This window comes from Topomyia yanbarensis, chromosome 3, assembly GCF_030247195.1.
Source record: "Topomyia yanbarensis strain Yona2022 chromosome 3, ASM3024719v1, whole genome shotgun sequence".
Lineage (NCBI taxonomy): Eukaryota > Metazoa > Arthropoda > Insecta > Diptera > Culicidae > Topomyia > Topomyia yanbarensis.
In genome coordinates, this window is record NC_080672.1 from 25,121,559 (window position 1) to 25,141,022 (window position 19,464).

Here is a 19,464-nt window from a genome sequence, read left to right on the forward strand (position 1 = left end):
ATATCAGTGAAACTTGCCGATCGCAATCTGTTCCTGTGTGTTGTGTATTTTCCACCTGACAGAATTCGTGATTCCAGCCTGATCGATGTACATCTTTCCTCCGTTTCTTTTATCGCCTCGATCGCCGCCCCGTCTGATGATATAGTTATACTGGGCGACTTCAACTTACCTGGCTTGACGTGGTGCCAAGCAAGTAATGGTTTTCTACGATTGGATATCGAAAAATCTGCGCTTATTAACAATGCCAGTTGTATTTTAGACAACTACAGCAGCGCAACTCTTCGGCAAATTAATAATGTCACCAACGAGAATGGACGTACATTGGACCTCTGCTTTGTAAGTGCCCGGGACTGCGCTCCGTACTGCTGCACTGCACCGACTCCTTTAGTCAAGCAGGTGCGTTTATATGGATCTATCTGCGGCCTTCGACAAAATCAACCATGATATCGCAATAGCGAAGCTGGACAAACTCGGCATTCATGGACAACTTCTGCGCTGGTTTCGTTCCTACCTCGATGGAAGGCAACTCCAAATCAGCATTAAGGACTGTCTATCTACACCATTCTTCGCTACATCCGGCATACCACAAGGAAGCCATCTCGGTCCAGTAATATTCCTCCTCTACTTTAATGACGTCAATTTCACATTACAAGGACCCCGCCTTTCTTTCGCCGACGACATGAAAATTTTTCAACAAATACGGGATAAAACCGATGCCGAGCTTCTTCAGAGGGATCTGGACAGCTTTAGCACGTGGTGTGATCAAAACAGAATGGTTTTAAACCCGAGCAAATGCTCAATCGTTACGTTCACGCGGAAACGCCAACCGACTCAGTTTAACTACCATTTCTTCGGCTCGAGCATTCCAAGACACTCTCACATCAAAGATCTCGGAGTCATCATGGATTCGGCATTAACATTTAAACCACATACGTCATACATCGTGGATAAGGCATCACGACAGCTTGGGTTCATCTTCCGAATAGCGAAAAACTTCAGGGACGTATATTGTCTTAAATCGCTTTACTGCGCGTTGGTCCGCTCAACGTTAGAATATTGTTCAGCTGTTTGGAATCCGTACTACCAGAACGGGATTGACAGAATCGAGGCTGTCCAACGCAGGTTCATACGCTTCGCCCTTCGTCATCTCCCATGGCGAAACAGATTTCAGCTGCCGAGCTATGAAAACCGTTGCCAGCTTATACACCTCGATACACTCAGCATTCGGAGGGACTGCTCTCGAGCCCTGTTCGTCTCGGACTTACTCTCTGCCAGAGTGGATTGCCCTACAATCCTCGGACGTCTGGATCTTCAAGCCCGCGTTCGAGCTCTACGTAATAACTCCCTTCTGCGAGTTCCGTTCAGGAGAACCAACTATGGTTGCCAGAGCGCTGTAACCGGACTCCAACGAATTTTTAACAGTGTGGCGACGGCCTTCGACTTCAACCGGACGCGGAATGCTATAAAAGCGAAAATGTTGTCAATTTTAAAATGTAATTAGTTTAAGCAACCACCATTGGGGCCAAGGGGCTTGTTGGTGAAGGTAATAAACATAAACATCATATCTTCAAACCCAACTCTGCACAGTAGGCGTGGCCGTTTTAATATTCGCGACATATTATAATATGCTTCAAATATTAATGTTGATAAGATACTAAAGAATAACTGCAGTGTTTTCCAGGATGCTTTTCAATACTGGCTGTGTAAGAGTTAGAATAGAATAGAATAGAATAGAATATACCACGCGGGCAGGAATACTTTGATTTTGACCCCCTACTCCTCCTCTACGGACAAGCGTAGGCAAGTTCTGTACCCCTATCCCCCTACCGGTTATGGCCACCTGGCCATGAGTTTTGTCCGCTAATTACATAAAAGAGCTTTAAATTTAACAAAAAAATATGATTTTTTTAATGTATTGGACTGCTTTGATGTTGATTGTAATCCTAAAAAACATATATTTCGTTTACATTTTGTCCGCAGAAACTTAATTTTTTAATGACTTTTGTAAAAATATCTCATTTTTGAACAAAATCAGTTCACAAAAAGTTTTTAAAAAATTTATGTCTAAAAGACACATTTTTGCATTCATCATAATAACGCAAAATGGAAGTCACATATGAATTCTTGAATTGGGTCGTGTAACAACTTATCAAATCCAAAAAATAATGGAAATTAATGAAATAACAGAAGCTTTTACCAAATATTTCTGAGAATAAAACTATGTGAGATCAGTTACAGAACTGTATGTACGATTTAAGTGTTTCTTACTGTTGGGAATAAAATTGGAGGGACAAAGCAAGCAATTATGCCGTTGATGGTACAAATTTGTTCAACATTCTAATAAAGGTAGAAATAATTAGGAGTCCACGTGAAAAGTTCTTATAACCCCCTCCTTCTTCCATGGTCATTTGTCCCAATTTTTGAACGTGAATATATGCTGTTGTACTGAATGCAACAATTGATTATTGCGCTATATGATTGAAAATATGTACAACAATTTTGTAACTAATTCCATGGATTGTACAATTACTGAAAATAACCAAAACAATGGGTTTCGTGAAAGCAGTTATTATCTGCACCTTTCTTACGTAATATCATAAAGCAAGTTTAAAAAATTAAATTCACAAGGAAAATATTCTTTTCAATAGGAAAAGGGAACTGTTTTCATTTGTGCCATATAATCCTTGTGTATCAAACAATATGAGTAATTTTTTGGCTCTTGGTTGTACATTGTTCTGTTCGGGAACTGAAGTCACAATATGCCTTACAAGTTAAGAAGTGTTGATACCTTTCGTGTTGTTAGACCGAATTTGTTCTTTTCAAACCTCAAGGTATCTGGAAAATGTTCCAACATGCGATTGTCAAAGATCTTGAGTGTCGAATATTTTCAGAGTTTGAACTGTATTTTAATTCAAGAAAATTCGAAGATGGTTATGCGTACGATAAGCGTCACAGCTGGAACTCAGAATAAATTCATGCCAGAAGAGGTTATAAACTCTTTTAAATTCTACATCACAAGAAAATAGATTCAAAAGAAGTGGAATATAGCAAAGCAGATCATGGGACCAAATTGGAGTTACTGAATATCTGACAACAGTTATTCTTTCTACTGGGCGAGATTGCCATGCAATTAAAATTCTGCAGATGATTACAGTTAAATTTTGTCATGAGTTTTTTTGTAATAATTCTATGCATATCGTTTTCGCTATCTTATTAACAATATGATTTTTTAATTACGATAATCATGATAAGATCTTATGTAGGGAGAGGAGGAGTTCACCAAAATCTTACGAACTCTTATCTGGGGGGGGGGGGAAGGGGGAGGTTGAAAAGCTCTAAAAAGCCTTACGTAATTAGTGTGCGGCCCCTTAGCTGAGAAAGCGTCACTACGCCGAGCATATCAGTGCCTATCTGGCAGAAATGAAAAAAAATCTTGCCGCCAAAGTATTGGAGCTGGCTGTAAACGTTGCCCATGATAACAAGTAGACCAGAATCATCCCCCGCCATCGCGAGCTGGCCATTTGAAATAACGAAGAGCTGAACAAATTGCTCTCCGGTGTGACTATTTCCCAGAGTGCTGTGATGCCAGATATCCAGGCCATTCTGCTGCCAAAGAAGACCGAAGGAATCGGGTACCACCGGAGAGAAGAAGAAAAGCGCTAGTGGTGGTGATGAGAAGGCCAAAAGCCGAAGGCTGCCGCCAAGGAACCGGCTGAGAAGTAGTCCAAAGTTGCCCCTACAAAGCGGGTAGTAGCTGCCACTAAACAAAAGGCCACCAAACTATCGAAGCTTGCAGCGGACAAGCCAAAGAAAGCCCGCCGCACCTGCCAAGAAAGCTTCCCCGAAGAAAATCAACGCCGGCAAGAAGTAAATTCACGCGTCTCCAATGCACAGTGGGGCAGGAACGAAAATTAGCAAGACAAAATCTCTAGCGCTTTGGGAATGCATTGTTTTTATTTGCTATGTTCAGCGAAGTATATTAGTTTTAACTGCACCTTATTTTGATAATGTTACTATGGTTTAATTGCCGCAAGGTTCTACTGTATCGATTTTGTTGGCTATTTTCGGCAAATTTGAGACTAAGAGAAACGAAAGCAATGAAATTGAAAGACGGATAGGTATTCTAGAGCGAATCACTTATAAACTTAGAACGGAAAACTAGAACTAGGCAGGCTCATATGGGCATGATCGAAAGGAAATGTGAAGAATTCTTTACCTTCTGCAGAGTAGGAGTTGGGCGTTGCACCCAAGTCTACCGCATTGTCTATGGTAGAACATAACTCATCATCATGTTTTACCGCCGACGCCGGCAAAAAATTCTTCACAAATCCTCGCCTAGAACGACCATGCGATCATTCTTCTCCCTTTCTGCTAGCATCAAGCCGTGACGTATGCATTCAATCGACACCGATAGCTTGGTGTCGATTGAATGCATACGTCACGGCTTGATGCTAGCAGAAAGGGAGAAGAATGATCGCATGGTCGTTCTAGGCGAGGATTTGTGAAGAATTTTTTGCCGGTGTCGCACAGTGGTCCCCCCATAGGCCAATAATACAAAAAAAATATTTCGTCAAAGGCGAGTTATTATCTTGCTATTACATCGTTCTGGATGTATATTTTATAGTTTCATGATGAATTTTGTCAAAAATAAACTGGTTTTCTCAGTATATAGAAGAATGCATAAGGTGGATCGTTATTTACCGATAATGTAAATAATATCGATAATCGATTCCTCGGAAGAAAAATGTTTTTGTCGATCTGTAATTTTTAATATTCATATTTTTTTCAAACAACACTACTATTAGCTGTGTATTGAATGATAAAATTCAGTTTTTGGAGTATAAGGAGAGCAGAAAAATGGGTTTATTTGTATATGTAACAGAAAAATTAACCTAAAAATTTCAATACGACTTTAACTAACTTTGTCCCTCGATATCCTTCCCGAACTTCTTTTCAAAATGGTCATTGGGCTGTCCAGTTTCACTTAAACTAGGATTCAGCTGCGCATCTCTGCGCCCAGACTGCCTAGAGAATCTAAGATTTTGTATATGTTCAACGGGATAATGCAAGACAAAAAACTTTATATCACATTGTCAAATTATATTACGTTAATAATTACTACTGATATGGAAACTATATAGCTTAATTATTATTTTGCTAAAATTTCTTATCGACCGAATCATTAGAACTTGAGTTATATTAATTTTTTTGACACTTCTCGTTGAAACACATGTCGCTACGGAATATTCAATGTACGAGGTTAATGTCTCACTCCACTTCGTATTACAACTACGTTCTCAAGTGCGTTAAAAAGCCCAATGTGATTAATATTTACGAATAAACTTGAAATCATAAACTATTTCTCGTTTCTCCATTTTAAAATAGCTGGTACGCTCAAGGAAGCAAAGTGCCTACCTTTTCTGTGGCTGTAAATTTTATGCCTACATTCTCATTTCTCTTTCGACGCTGCTGTTGTTCGCTAGTGCAGGACGCCCAGCGCTGTAAGGCAGTCTGTAAGCAAAGCAGTAACATGACAAAAAATACTGCCCCCTGTATAGCCACCAGACGCGAGCGTTACAGCATCTCTTTCCTTATTTTACACTTTTTAATATTTTTAGTCTATTCAATATTTTTAATCACAAACGACGACAATGAATGCGGTTCGTTAATGCCACGACCGGCATCAACGCTTTCGTGTGCGGGCCTCTCCCTTTGACTATGCAGAGCAAAGTGTACAAAGCGAGAGAACAAACTTTACTATGCCACACTCTCACCAAGCAGTCGGAGTACAACAGCAAAACAAAAATGTATTCTACTGCTGTACAGGAAAATGTACTCGGTTTAGCTACCGTTCTGGCAAGAGCTGTAGTGATGCGTCGCTGTAGCGGGCTGTACGGCTTGTGCAAATGTAAATATACCAAAAAATGTAGTTTATCGGTACCGTTGGCATCCCTGGGTACGCTAACGGAGGTTTTTTTTATCATGGGATAATTTTTATTGTAGGAAAACAAATTGCGAATTTTAGTGAAGTTTTGAGTAAAATTTTAGCAACTTTTGAGAAGAATTCAGAAGAATGGTTCGGGTAGGTTTGAAATAGCTCTTTAAACCGCATTCTACACTCCAGGGATGTTCTACAAACTGTATGGGAAATTTGCGAACTACAAGAAACTGTTTTAATCTTTCACGAAACATGATCCCGGAATTCTTTTTGATGCTACATAGAGATTAATTGAGATCCTGTAAAATGGTATTTATAATACTAATTGTGAAATATTTTTTCAAGTGATTTCATAAAAAAATGAAAATGACATTAATATTGGCACAATAAAAAAATATTAAAGACATAAAAAAATCCTATGTATGTTGCTGGAGAACTGTGAAATTTTCAAGACGACCTAAAAATATTTGCTTAAGTCACTTTTTCATCCAGTTCAAAAAAAGGTTTGAGCAAGACGTGTTTAAACTTTTGTGTACGCTCGTGGTTCATCTAAAACACGTTGCGGAAGTATTGAATTTTTTAGGTCAATAAACAAAGTTAGATTCTGCCGTGATGTTATCTTTTACGGAAGATGAAATTTTTAAGAAAGCAATCTTCATGGAAGTTTTTCTAACTTCGAGGAAATTCTGCAATGTTTTCTGTGACATGCTGTAAACTTAACTAAGGTGTCTGAAAAACCATGGGTATTTTAGAGTTGCTCCGCTAACTATAGGAAAGTTGGGTGAACTAGAAAAAAGTTTTACAAATTACATGAAAGTTCTGTTAACTTGAGAAAATTGCTAAGAACTTTAGAAAACTTCTACAAGCTTCAGCAGTGTCTAAGGAAATTTCTGCGAGCTTCAAGAAAGTTTTGTGAACTTCAAGGAAATTGTAGTAATTTTAGGGAAGTTTTTCGGGCGAACAACAATTTCGGCTAAGTTTAAGGAACATCATACCCAAACTTTGCTTAGCTTCTCTATCATTCGCAAAACATTCCTGCAAATCGCAGAACAATTATTTTTTTAGTAGATACGTACTTCACTGAGGTTTGCTGAACTTACTCAACATTTGCATGATTTTACTATAATTTGCGGAAGTTTAATTTCCTCAAGATCGCAGAAGTCCCTTTAAGACTGAAGAACTTCACTGAGGTTTGTGAAACACTCTAAAAGTTCACTGAAATTTCCCCAATATTGTCCTTGAAGATCAGGTCACCGAACATGTTTATAGTGTTAAGAATATCATAGAGCTTCACTAAAACTTATAGAAATTTCCAGCACTACTTCCCTAAAGTTTTTGGAGCTTCCCATATATTCGTAAGCAAACAATAAATATCCAAATGTAAAACATATGCTCACAATTTGTTCATTGTTAATTTCTGGATTGCGTTATTATTGGAGTATTACGATTTATTCTCACAATATTCCAATAATTACGCAAACCACGGTTCCTGAGTTATATCCTATTCATTGTAAAACTACTAAAGTTTGACCATGATTATATCCGTGCGTGAAACACCAAAAAAGATTTAAGAAAACGAGATATTTCATCGCCACAACAACCATTAACCTTAACAGCTGAATAACACCAATAATTAGGTAAATGAAACAAATTTCATAACAATCGTAAACCGCAGACAGCAAGATAAAATTGTTACTGATTGGCGTTTGCTAAGCAATAATATACGCATCTGATCGCCAAAGCCGAAGCGAAAGGAAACAAATAGGTGGTTGGAGACGGAATGCAATGTGCAATCAGCGAGACCCTGAAGCATCGAAGGGTGTCAGCTGCGATCGAAAACAATGACAAAGAAACCCCAATTTGAATCGTGCATTGTGGGTGAGAAGTGTACCAACAAAATTTCAAACTAAAAATATCCACTATTCGAATAATTATATAATCTCTTCGCTCATTAGTGCTGAATCTAACGAGCAAATAAGATCGACTCAAGTACTGTTTATTTTCTTTTATTGAGAGTTTTGTTATTTTTAAATCGGACACGAACCATTGGTTTCATTAGAAGATAACCTAAACACTTCACCTAATGACGGTGATTTTTCGGTGGGACGATGGGAACCACGCAGAAGCAGCATGGTATTTCCATCTGATCGCACCGAACTTGACACTTTCAGCCAGTACAGCTGAGTCATAGACGACATTGGTGGTAACTTGTTTGTCCCAAAGCGTGATATGTGATGATTTTGGGAATCGGGCGTATAATAAACTATTCCGGTGGAAATTTTTTTTGGGATGTTTCCGTCCAAGCGGATAATATATTTAAAGTGCTACTCGTTTGGAAATTTCCCAACATTAGCGTTATGGATGCAATTTAAATATCTTCTCTGCAAGAGCAAAATCCGGATTTTAGGCGGTGCATTAATGATGCAGCGTGTATCGAAAGAGAGAACGCAAAACCGAGTGGTGTCCCCTGCACTCAGAAGGTAGGTTTTGAAAGACAATGTTTCTAGTTTTAATTAAAAACTTCATTATACCACGGAAAGTTCTTGTTCTTGAATGTTTGGTTTTCAGTATTTCGGGTTTCCTCATTAGTTACTGACACCAACTTTGAGCCCGTCTCTACCACACACAACGTGTGACTGTTTGGATTTAGTGTCTATCTAGCGCCAATTTGGTGCTGGTTTGAACTTATCTAACGCGCTCCGAAGTTACTGACGAGGAGAATCCAAAATACTTGAAAACCATACTTTCACGAACATGAACTTTCCGTGGCATAATGAAGTTTTTAATTAGCAATAGGTACATTGTCTTTCAAAATCCACTTTCGTTAAACTGGTTATTTGGAGGAAGGTTATCGCCTTTCGAATCCGGATTTTGCTCTTGGTGGAAAGATACCAAAATTGCATCCAAAACCAGTATCACGCTTAAGTTAGGAAATTGTTCATCAAATTGGGAATGAACGATAAATCATTGTTCCGATCTCTCAATTTCCTCTAATTCGAATAAGAGCATGATGAACTGTTTCTGATGCTAGCTTTTCTTCAATATTTTCGGTTACGCAGAAACGTTACCAACCTAGATATCAAATAATAAGCAGCGTGTTTTTTTTTCAAAATAATTAATCTGCTCTCAAAATTTTGGGCTTATTTTCCTACGTTCCAAAGTTTGTGGGATTTCACACTCGACAGGATACGAGTGGTTTTCACGAATATCGTTTCATATTTTCTGCAATAATAATGTTTTACTCGACTATATGGTGCTGGGGCTGAAAAATATGTAAATCTGTTAAAAAAAATTAGCAAAACAAATACAATTTTCGTTAGCTTTAGGAAGACTTTCCCTGGACCTCATCTAAGCACTCATAAATTTCATCGTTTGATACAAAAGGAATGCTTCTGGCCGAATTCTTTCATTGCCATGCCTGATCTGTTGGCAGAACGAGTAAGATTATTGCTGCTACTGTTGCTGATGGTACGATTTCGCAGCGATGAATGCACAAAACAGTGAGATGCCGAATTGCTGTTCCATCTTTCATTCGAAGTAAGCTGCCGATAGGGCAACGTTCGTCGATGCGTACTGTTCGCCGCAGGCAGGGCCAAGCGTTGCTTGCACAACAGATTGCGAGATGCCGAATTGCTGGTTTGTACCGTGCGTATGAACCGTACCGGCAAGGTTCTATTCGTTTCATAGGATACTTGACTCGAATCACAAGACATGTTCTCATTATTATTGTAAAACTAATCGAGTGGATTTCACTTGTCTCTCGTTGTCTTTAGTAGAGTTATAGATGCTTTGAAAAAACTATTATTTAAAAAAAATCCAGCCTCTTCGAAAATACTCGTGGTAGGAAACATAATTCGTTACTGAACATTGTATATTTTGACGATTGAGTTCATAAAATATATGAAACTCGTAGGAATGAGAATTTAAAAGATAACAAATTTTTTTAAGTCATCCAAATATAACAAGCTATTACTTCTAAGGCATTTGTAGAAGATACTTAGTGTGTTCAGAAAAGATATTCGCGAAAACAATCTTAACAAGTTTGCCAAAGACGTCAGATGATTTCTTTTACCAAAAATTTGAATTGAATGAAAAATCTCACTTTTAGTAGGATTAATCATTAAAATCATAGTAGCAAATGACAGACCTTGCTATTTTTGATAAGTACCCCGAGAGCACAGTTGATGTTAACTCAACTGTTTCAACGTAAACAACCAAAAAAAATTCAAAAATTACAAAAATTACCGCATTACTTCGAAAATACACGAAATTAGCAAATGTTGTAATATAGAAAGTTGTCCATTTTGATAATTTAAACCCTTTTACGGAATATAGCCAACTTGTCAGGATCATATTAAAAAAAAGTCATTTGAATGAATTAGCTTCGAAAGGGTCATCCACAAACAGCAAGCAATATGTTGAAGATATTAGAGAAAAATACTTTGTGAGTTCAGCAAAGTGGCTGGCAAAAGCTTACTTTACAACTTTGTGGAAGACATAATCTTCATATATGCACTTGCGAGAAAGTTAATAAATATGTTTCACTTTTAGGGAGAATAATCATTAAAATAACATATGAAAAGGCTTATAATGTAATTTATGGACTTTCGATTGGATTATTGTTATCTAGAATTTTAAACGGCTTTTTACAGTCCTTAGTGGATTAAAACAACTTGTTTGTTTCCAAATCCCAACGTTTCGACGCCTTGTTTGCGCCTTCTTCAGGGTAATCGGGCAGACGAATTTAACATTTAACAATTACAATTACATATTACAAGAACTTACAAAAATCTGATTATCGTGCCTCGTTAATATCACTGGTATGTAAGTGGATTTTGCTTCTGGTACAAACGCTACAAATAATACATAATAAATTTGACAAGCTAATTAAACTGAAACTGAACTTACTGCAATAACGGTCAAATTACACATTTGGTTAAATATTCTTTGGCTATGATAGATTCGTTTAGAGCAGACGTACAAAATGGGTGAAATATAACTATATTGTGTAGAAGGTGAAATATTTCAGTGTTGGTGTGAAAATGTTGCAAATAGAGCTTTTGTTGGAGTGGACCTTTTGCGGGCGAAATAATTCTTTGCGGTGTGCAATATAGCGACGTGTATGACGCTAAGATTGTCTGCTCTATTACTCCGCAATATAATCGCCCCTGAAGAAGGCGCAAACAAGGCGTCGAAACGTTGGGATTTAAAAACAATCAAGTCGTTTCAATCCACTAAGTACTGTAAAAAGCCGCTAAAATTCCAATTAAAGGCTTAAAATTTCCACAAATTCCTCCGAAGAAGCAATTGATCAAAATTTAACGATTTAGGCGTAATTGATCGATCGCTCGATTTTGGCAAAAAAAAAACACTGGGCAAAGGGCAGCAAAAAAACACTGGGCAAAGGTCTAGCTACCGAACCAACGTGCCTGATGTTTATCTGGGATTTTTCGACAATTTACATGTAGAAAATCCATTATCTCGTATTTTTGCCGCTAGGTGGCACTCTATGCATCGTATTATCACTGCATGTTAAAATAAGAAAGATAATTTAATTGTCTACAACTTTACCAAAGTTGGCTACTCAATCCGGCTTTGTTGAAAGAAGTTATTAAACTTTTAGCGAAGTGATGTCTGAGTCAGTTTTGCATGGAGTCTAGCAGTGCATGGTTGTGTATTAGTACTCGATTCCCACAAACTATGCATTTTTTAAAGTAATGGTTAGATTTAGGTCAATAGTGTGTTCTGAAGAGTTATAGTACATATTACGAGTTATGTTTTGGTTAGAAAATATTAGTTCAACCTGTGACTGTGTAGAAGGCGCCAATACTAAGTTTTCATAGAACTCTGTGGAAGACACCTAATTTCTATCTCTCTCCGTCAAAAAGTTAGTGTTGGCGCCCTCTATGCGGCAACATGTGGAGCTAAAATATTCTAACCAAAACATGACTCGTATTATTTACTATAATTCTTCTGAACATACTATTGAGCTGAACCTAACCATTATTTCACAAAAATGTTTAGTTCATGTGAATCGAGCACTAATACACAACCATGCAACGGCTAGGCCCCATGCAAAACTGACTCAGACATCACTTCGCTAAAAGTTTAATAACTTCTTTTAGCAAAGCCGAATTGACTAGCAGTCTTCGACAAAGTTGTAGACAATTAAAATATCTTTCTTATTTTTACTTGCAGTGATAATACATGTACACACCATAATACGCATTATCACCTAGCGGTGACAATGCGAGGTAGTGGGTTTTCTCCATGTAAATTATCGAAAAATCCAATATAAACTTCAGGCACGTTGGTCCGGTAGCTAGACTTGTCCGATTTGCTTCAAATTTGGTGCAAGTATTCCTGGTGTGACTAGAAATCGACTGATTGGAGGGCCGATAGGGGTCATTTTTTCTTGTCACTCTATTCATCATAGCCCAGGGGTAGCCTAAAGGTTAGTTCATTGGGCCGGAGTCCCTAGGGTTGCAGGTTCGAATCCCGCCTCTGAAGTCAATTTTTTCACATAATTGCTTCCGTTTATCTTACCACTTCGATATCACCACAAAAGGTTAAAATAAGGCATTGACATTTATATCAAAAATAATTGTTTAATCAAGCTCTTCTGATGTAATGGATTGCCTGTAGTGATGAATCACCGGATTTCGAGAATCGTTATGTTTTATCCTGCAGCAAGAAACGCAAGGCTCGAAAATAAATTATCCGGATTCTAAATCATCTGAAGTGGACTTGCCAAGACAATATTGATTGATTTCAAATCTCTTTGATAGCAAAGTAACATGCTTATTGAAAAACCAAATGTGGCTTTTCTGATGTCAAAGTGTGTCCAGGTTTATCACATCAGGAACGTGGTATTGCTCACGTGCAATATGTTTAGATAAATCCTTTTGTATGCTCCGTAGCTTAAACATAAAGATCATCGTAACTATTACTAAAACTTGTATTTTTTGGCATATTGTTACTTGGTTTTCGTAGATTTTTATAGTTTTCTGTAACGACTAGTGACAATGCGTGATAAAATGGAACAGACAAACGAACCCTCGCCACATACAATTAAATTAGCTTAGTCCGAATTAACACGCATCAAACTGAGCGGGATTAGTGGAGTTTATATCACAAATACTTCTAGTATATTAGATATTTATTAGTTTTCGTTACTAATGGTTGTCCACAAAATTATTGCACTACGTATAAATCACGGTCAAAATGAGTGTGGAGTTTCAGTTTCTGATATGTAATATTTAAAAATATTTTTAGAATGGCAGCTTTTACACAGTAGTATCTGCAACTTCTTTCCCAGCTTTCTTCTACTGTCATTGCATTTTTATTTTATTTTGGCAACATCAGATTGTTTAGCTGTTGGTTCGTAATCACCCCGTATCTTTCAATTTACTGAAGTTCCGGGTCGTTTGGCGTATTGCAGTTTGGGCACAAAATTTATCTTGCTGACTCTATAAAATTCTAGAACCGATGTTGCATAACGGCACGATGTAAAATCAGACCAAAAAACCGAAGAACCACCGAAACCGAAACGCTAAAAGTCTTGTCAACCTTTTTGAAGACACTCTTTGTGGTAAATTTTCTGCCCTAGTTCAAGTTCCTGTTTGTTACATAAATCTGACTTAGCTTGCCGAAACTGCAGATTGCTCGCCAGACAAAAAAAGTCCTCGTCAATTTTGAATTAGTGTTTGGTGGTATTTTTCGTGCACAAACCATCTTTGCAATATTGCCCCGGTTGAAAAACTCACTAAAACAAACGATGCTCGATTTACCGACATTGTTCTAAACTTATTTGAATTACAACGTCCCAATAAACATATTCAAGCAGTCTTCTTTAACGTTCCACAGTATTACACAATTCATTTCAAAAATAGCACCAAATGTGACTTCAATAAATTTTCAAAACCAAAGTAATATTTTTTTGATTTTTTCGAAGACATTTATTTTCTTAACTTTACTTTTCAAAAACACGGCAATGTCTCAAATTCGAAAGGTTTAACAGCTTTGTTAATCTCCTTTTGTACACACACTTTAATCCGCAAGCACCTGTAGATTATATGTGAATTTGTTGCGATTCCCCGCAGTAATTTTCCAGTATTTTTTCACTAACTTCATACCAAAAAGTCCTCGCAATACAAACTAAACACAATATTCCGCTCACCTTGATTGAAACTCTGCTGAACTCGGAAACTGCTTCTAATCCACAATGTCCACTTCAATCTAACCGCTTCACTAGGTCACGCACTAACCGCAAAACTATATACGACGGCACTACTAGAAGGAAACAAATTGGAAACTTGACCGAAAATTCGGAAAACTCCTCGTCTCAGGCGCCCAGTTGAGCTGCCCAGAATAAACTGTGAACGAGAGCACTTAGTTCAATCTGTTTTATACGCGGCACGATTAAAGTTTTGGGCAGCAGCACCTCGGAGCTTTTTCTCACAGGTAGCGCTTTTCCTTATTAATGGGAGGGCCCTCCAATCTCCGCTCTGCAGCAACACGTGGGTACCCCCGGAGCGGAATAACAACGACCCACCAGCACGACGCGAACGGCGACCGCACAGACGAAAATGCAGACAAAACATAAACAATTGATGCATAATGCATTTACCCGCGGGAGAAACGGTTCGCGCCGTCGCTCTCACTCGTACCGACGACGGCGCGACGCCACCGACGAGTTGCTATAAAACGTATACTCTCTGAGTTTCGCGGTTGCCATAATCAACCACGAGGTTTCACGAGCCTCGCTATCGTAGAGATATACCTAATTGAGAGAGTGAAGCGAAAAAACCGACATGTTCGTAAACTACTCTCGGAGAACAAAATTGGTTTGAATGGCAAAGCTTTCTGGTCGAAGTTGGCGAAGTGTACTCGTATTATTCAATTATAGATCAATTATATTAATTGAAATGGTGAGCATGTTATCAATCAGGTATGTTTAAAAATACATTGTTGTTACTACTTCACCAATGAAAGGTTGGACAGCACGTCCAATTCCAGGTGCAATAATAGGGACACAGAGATATGTAGTTTGGCCGTTTCACAAAACAGCGGTATTCTCGACTTGATCATTTTCGTAATCTGTCATGACACACGTACTTTTTCTCGTGACCCAAAAACCACTTGCGTATCTATAAAAAAGAAGTGATCAGTAAACGCGTAGATGTGATCGTTTCGTTGATTCAGGACTTTCCCTCGCATATTTTCACAAAAGTTTGCCGTTGCATGGTACACCCTGAGGTACCTGTCAGCAGAGCTACATTTTTTTCGGTTTTTCAGTACAAAAGTCTCCTTTCGACATGTCACCCATTAGAAGGCAAGGCAGCCAGCTGTTGTTGATGGTTATAATTAAATTGATTTACTTTTTGTCGTTTTTGCATTCCGTCGATAGCACCGGCACGGTCGGTGTTGCACCGGAGTATAAGTCATATTGTGTGACAAAAGCAGCCTTTCGTTTGAAGCTTGCACTTTTGCAGTTATTTTAAAGCATTTTTCCTGTTTGGTGACTGCAACGCATATTTATAAGTCAAATTGTTTATTATATCACCGCTTATTTGCCCGTAGTAGCGTGTTAATCACGGGTGAGTGAGATTCAATTTATCTCGGCTCGCTGGTATGAATGGAATTGCAAGTTTGAACTCGCCGATGTGGGACATGAAGCAGGAAACCGGGGCATGGTGACACACAAGGATTTTCAGTGGTATAGTAGGAGCCGGGGAACTGGTTCCAATTGAACTCTACTATGCGGGCGTACGTAGGATTTAATCGAACCGGTTTTGTAATATTTTGCGTCTATTCATAGTATTCTGTAAACCGTTAACAATTACATGTCGACGGTCAACTGCAACCGGTTGTAAAAAGGTATCACAAGGATCACTAAACAATTATTTCGATCAAAATAATTGTTACGGTTGTATTCGACCTTGCCTGATGGTATCGATATGTCATACTGCCTCCACAAGCCTAAATGCTCAGAGTCGGTTTTGATTTGTCATAAATGACCTAATGAATCTGGGTCGATGATTTGGCAAGGCAGTTGTAATTGTGGTATACTTTAATATAGTTGTCACACATTCATAGCATTATGATACATTTGAGCACATAAATAACAGGTAAGGAATTTTAGAGAAATGTATGGAGTTTTTACATGCACTTGTATTTATGTGAAATTTTGTACGGTATTTTCGACTTCAACAGAAGAAAGAGTAGTCCAGTGTTGCCACATTCACAGATTTTTCTGTAATGTCACAGATTTATTCAACAATTTCCGTTCACAGGGTCTTTTTTACAAATGACAGACTTTTGAAAATATTTTTATTTTTTATAGTTTTTTAAGAATGTGGCATCTCTGAAGAGTATTCCCAGATATTATGGATAACTGGTATTAGTAGAGTTTGTAGTACTAATATATGCTTTTCATGTGATGATCATAACTTCAGCTGTATCTTGTACCTATCAAACCTATTTCGTCTCTCATATATTGTCTTTTATTTCTTCGAATCCTATACTGCCATTCTACACCCGCCTTCAGCTGGGTCAGCAAAGATGGTAATAGTGAACGTCTTAACACTCACACATTCTCAAACGCGGTGCCAAGCGGGAACCTACAAAAAAGCCCTCGCGCACGCGATTACGAATTGGTCACGTCCGGAAGTCTGTCCTTGATCCTAGAAGCCTGGGTCCATGCCTTCAGCTGGACCAATTAAGAAAATACGCTCATACCTATTAGACAACACGTCTCATGGTGACATGACCGGTAACCCTATCGATATAAGGGATCCCAATCTCTGTCAGAGTTTTAACCGTACACCGAAAATTTGATATCAGACTCACGGTTCGCGCGACCATTCAGGAACACACAAATCTGTTGCAAAATCACGTCAGCGTACAAACGTTAGAGCCCCTCGCGATTTTCCAAGCAACCTACGCCCAGGAACTCGCAAACATGATTACACCCCGGTGATAAGGTGAACGTCTCAGCACTCATAAACTTACCAACGCGATCTCAAGCGTCAACCTACAAACTCTCGCGCTCGCGCCATCATGAGTCCGGATCGTCCGGAAGTCTCTATCTTCGGTACCAACAGTCTAGGTCCACATTATTCATTAAAAAAAATAAAATTTAAAAATTAAGAAAAAATAACTCCCATATCCACTAGAAAAAACGTTCCATGGCGACATGACCGGGAACTCTAGTGATATAGGGTAACTCACTCCCTGTCAGAATGTGATCCGTACACCGAAAACTAAATGAATGACGGTCCGCGAATAAGTGAATGGCCGCAGGGTTTCAAAATCGAATTTATACAAGCGATATCACATACACACGAGCACACGCGACAAACACGTCGACATACGAACGCTTAAGCCCTTCGCGATTATCTACGCACACCTATGCCCGCGATCGCGCATACTTGATAACACTCCTGTAACTATGTGAACGTTTTAGTGCATACGAAGTTACAACCGCGGTCTGAAAAGTGAACCTGCAAACGCGCAAGATCATGAATCGATCACGTCCTGAAATCTTTACTCTTCATTCTAGCAACATAGGTCCATACATCCAGTTGGAACAATAAAAAAAATAAAGCTCATATCCACTAGACCACACGTTCTACTGCGACATGACTGGGAACTCTAGTGATATAGAAGAACCCACTTTCTTCTAGAATCTGAACCGTACACGAAAAAATAAGTATCAGATTCACGGTCCGCGCGCGATCATTGTAGAACACACGCGAATATGCGAAAGGCATACGGTTATAAAATAGAATTTATACACACGAAGTTACATACACGTTAGCACACGTGACATATAAACGCACACGCGATCGAACACGTTAACGTACAAATGCTCGTGCCCTTCGCGATAACACACGCTATCGCCAGTCCCTACGCCCGCACATACCTGATCCGTACAATGAATATCACATTCAGAATCACGGCCCGCTACAATTGGCCTGAAGCAGTGTTTTAGTGGGCGCCACTCGCCTACTAAGAATAACGGAAGTGCAAAGAGGCAATTTTTTGACACACGTGGCCATTTCAACATCAGTTCCGTACCTAACTGTGAATTAGTCCTCCGATACCGGACATCGGGACTCCAAAAGTAATATTGAAATATCCATATGTGTCGCGTATTTGCTCTTCCCGTAGTCTCATCTCGACGAGAAAGTGTGATTTGATATGTCGCATGATGAGAATGGCCTCTAAATCTGAACTGGACCGGGACCGAAAGCTGAAAGCTCTTTTCACGCGCTATCGAAAAATTTAATCATTCGGGAAATAGATTGAAAATCACCCTAAATAACGCGAAGTATTTAAAATTTAGAAAATTTACTTGGTATGCTCGAAAACACAATATCACCCACAACTTCCGCCAAACAAATCGTTTTGCAACAAAAACACATTGGATAATGGGTTTCACATAACTTGAGCTACACAAGAAGAGGCAGCGCTATATGTCTAATAGAAACAGAGAAAAAGGGATTCCGCCAACTTACCCCAACCGCCAACTAGCCCCGGGCTCCCCTATTTCCAAAAATAGCATAAAACATCAACATCTAATGTCAAAACTGCAAAAACTGCAAACAACATGCTTGAAATTTTTTTAGTTCTAAGGGCTTTTTTTGGGGACATATTTTTTGTAAAAAAGTGTTCATTGGATTTGGAAAAACTTTTGGCCATCGAATTTTCCTAAAGAACTGGGCGTGGATTAGAACAAATTCAAGTTATGGCAGAGGTTTATGGTCTAACTAAATCATTGTGAAGAAATTTTTTGACGAAAATGGACAGAAGCTTCACAATTTAATACCAAAATTTTATGAAATTTAAAAAATATCATCTTCCAGGTGAACATCTTTATAAAATTATATTTATACTATTTAATTTATAGGTTCGGTCAGTCTGAAGTCGATTTCTGGAACACTCTTAGGAGTGTGATACCATGTAGCGGACTTTTTCAGGATTCTAGTAAAATTTATCTCTCTATTTCGACGTTATGCTACTCAGAGAACTGGAGAAATACTTTTCATGATTCTAATATAATCTTTCTAAGTATTTTGAAAGTTTCCTTCACAGGATTTTGATTGAAACGTTTCCAGTATCCATTTCACGTTATAGCTACACTACATCATACGCTCAGAACGCTTCTGTTGGCATTTCCTTCAGGATACTGATGAATCCCACTCAGGATTCTGTGTGGGGGGTGAGGATTCCTCTCAGTGGTCTGTTGGAATCCTTGTCATGAGAAAATATCGGTTGTTTCCGAGTCTTCGAACAGAGCAGATCGATTTGTTGTGTTCGGTATTCCCATTTCAGTGAGTGAAGATCAGCCTTTGTTTGTTTGTTTGTTTGCCGCCGTTCTGCTGAACGGTATTGCTCCCTGCATAAAACAATACCCACTAGATTCCGTTGGGCCATGGTTGGTGTATTTTCGGACCTGACTACTCAGTACCCGGCTGTAACTCAGATCACACGTGTTAGGACAAGCAAGATACGGGTTATAA

General features: G+C 38.6%; 1 protein-coding gene across 1 annotated transcript in view; it reads right to left on the reverse strand.

Moving 5' to 3' along the window:
- Positions 1 to 14,302, reverse strand: part of LOC131693990 (peroxidase) — a 111,513-nt gene extending 97,211 nt beyond the window's left edge. Inside the window, exon 1 of the mRNA XM_058982309.1 lies at positions 14,118 to 14,302. The gene's annotated coding sequence lies outside the window, so the exon portion shown is untranslated. The remainder of the gene's footprint in view (positions 1 to 14,117) is intronic.
- Positions 14,303 to 19,464: the final 5,162 nt, after the last annotated feature.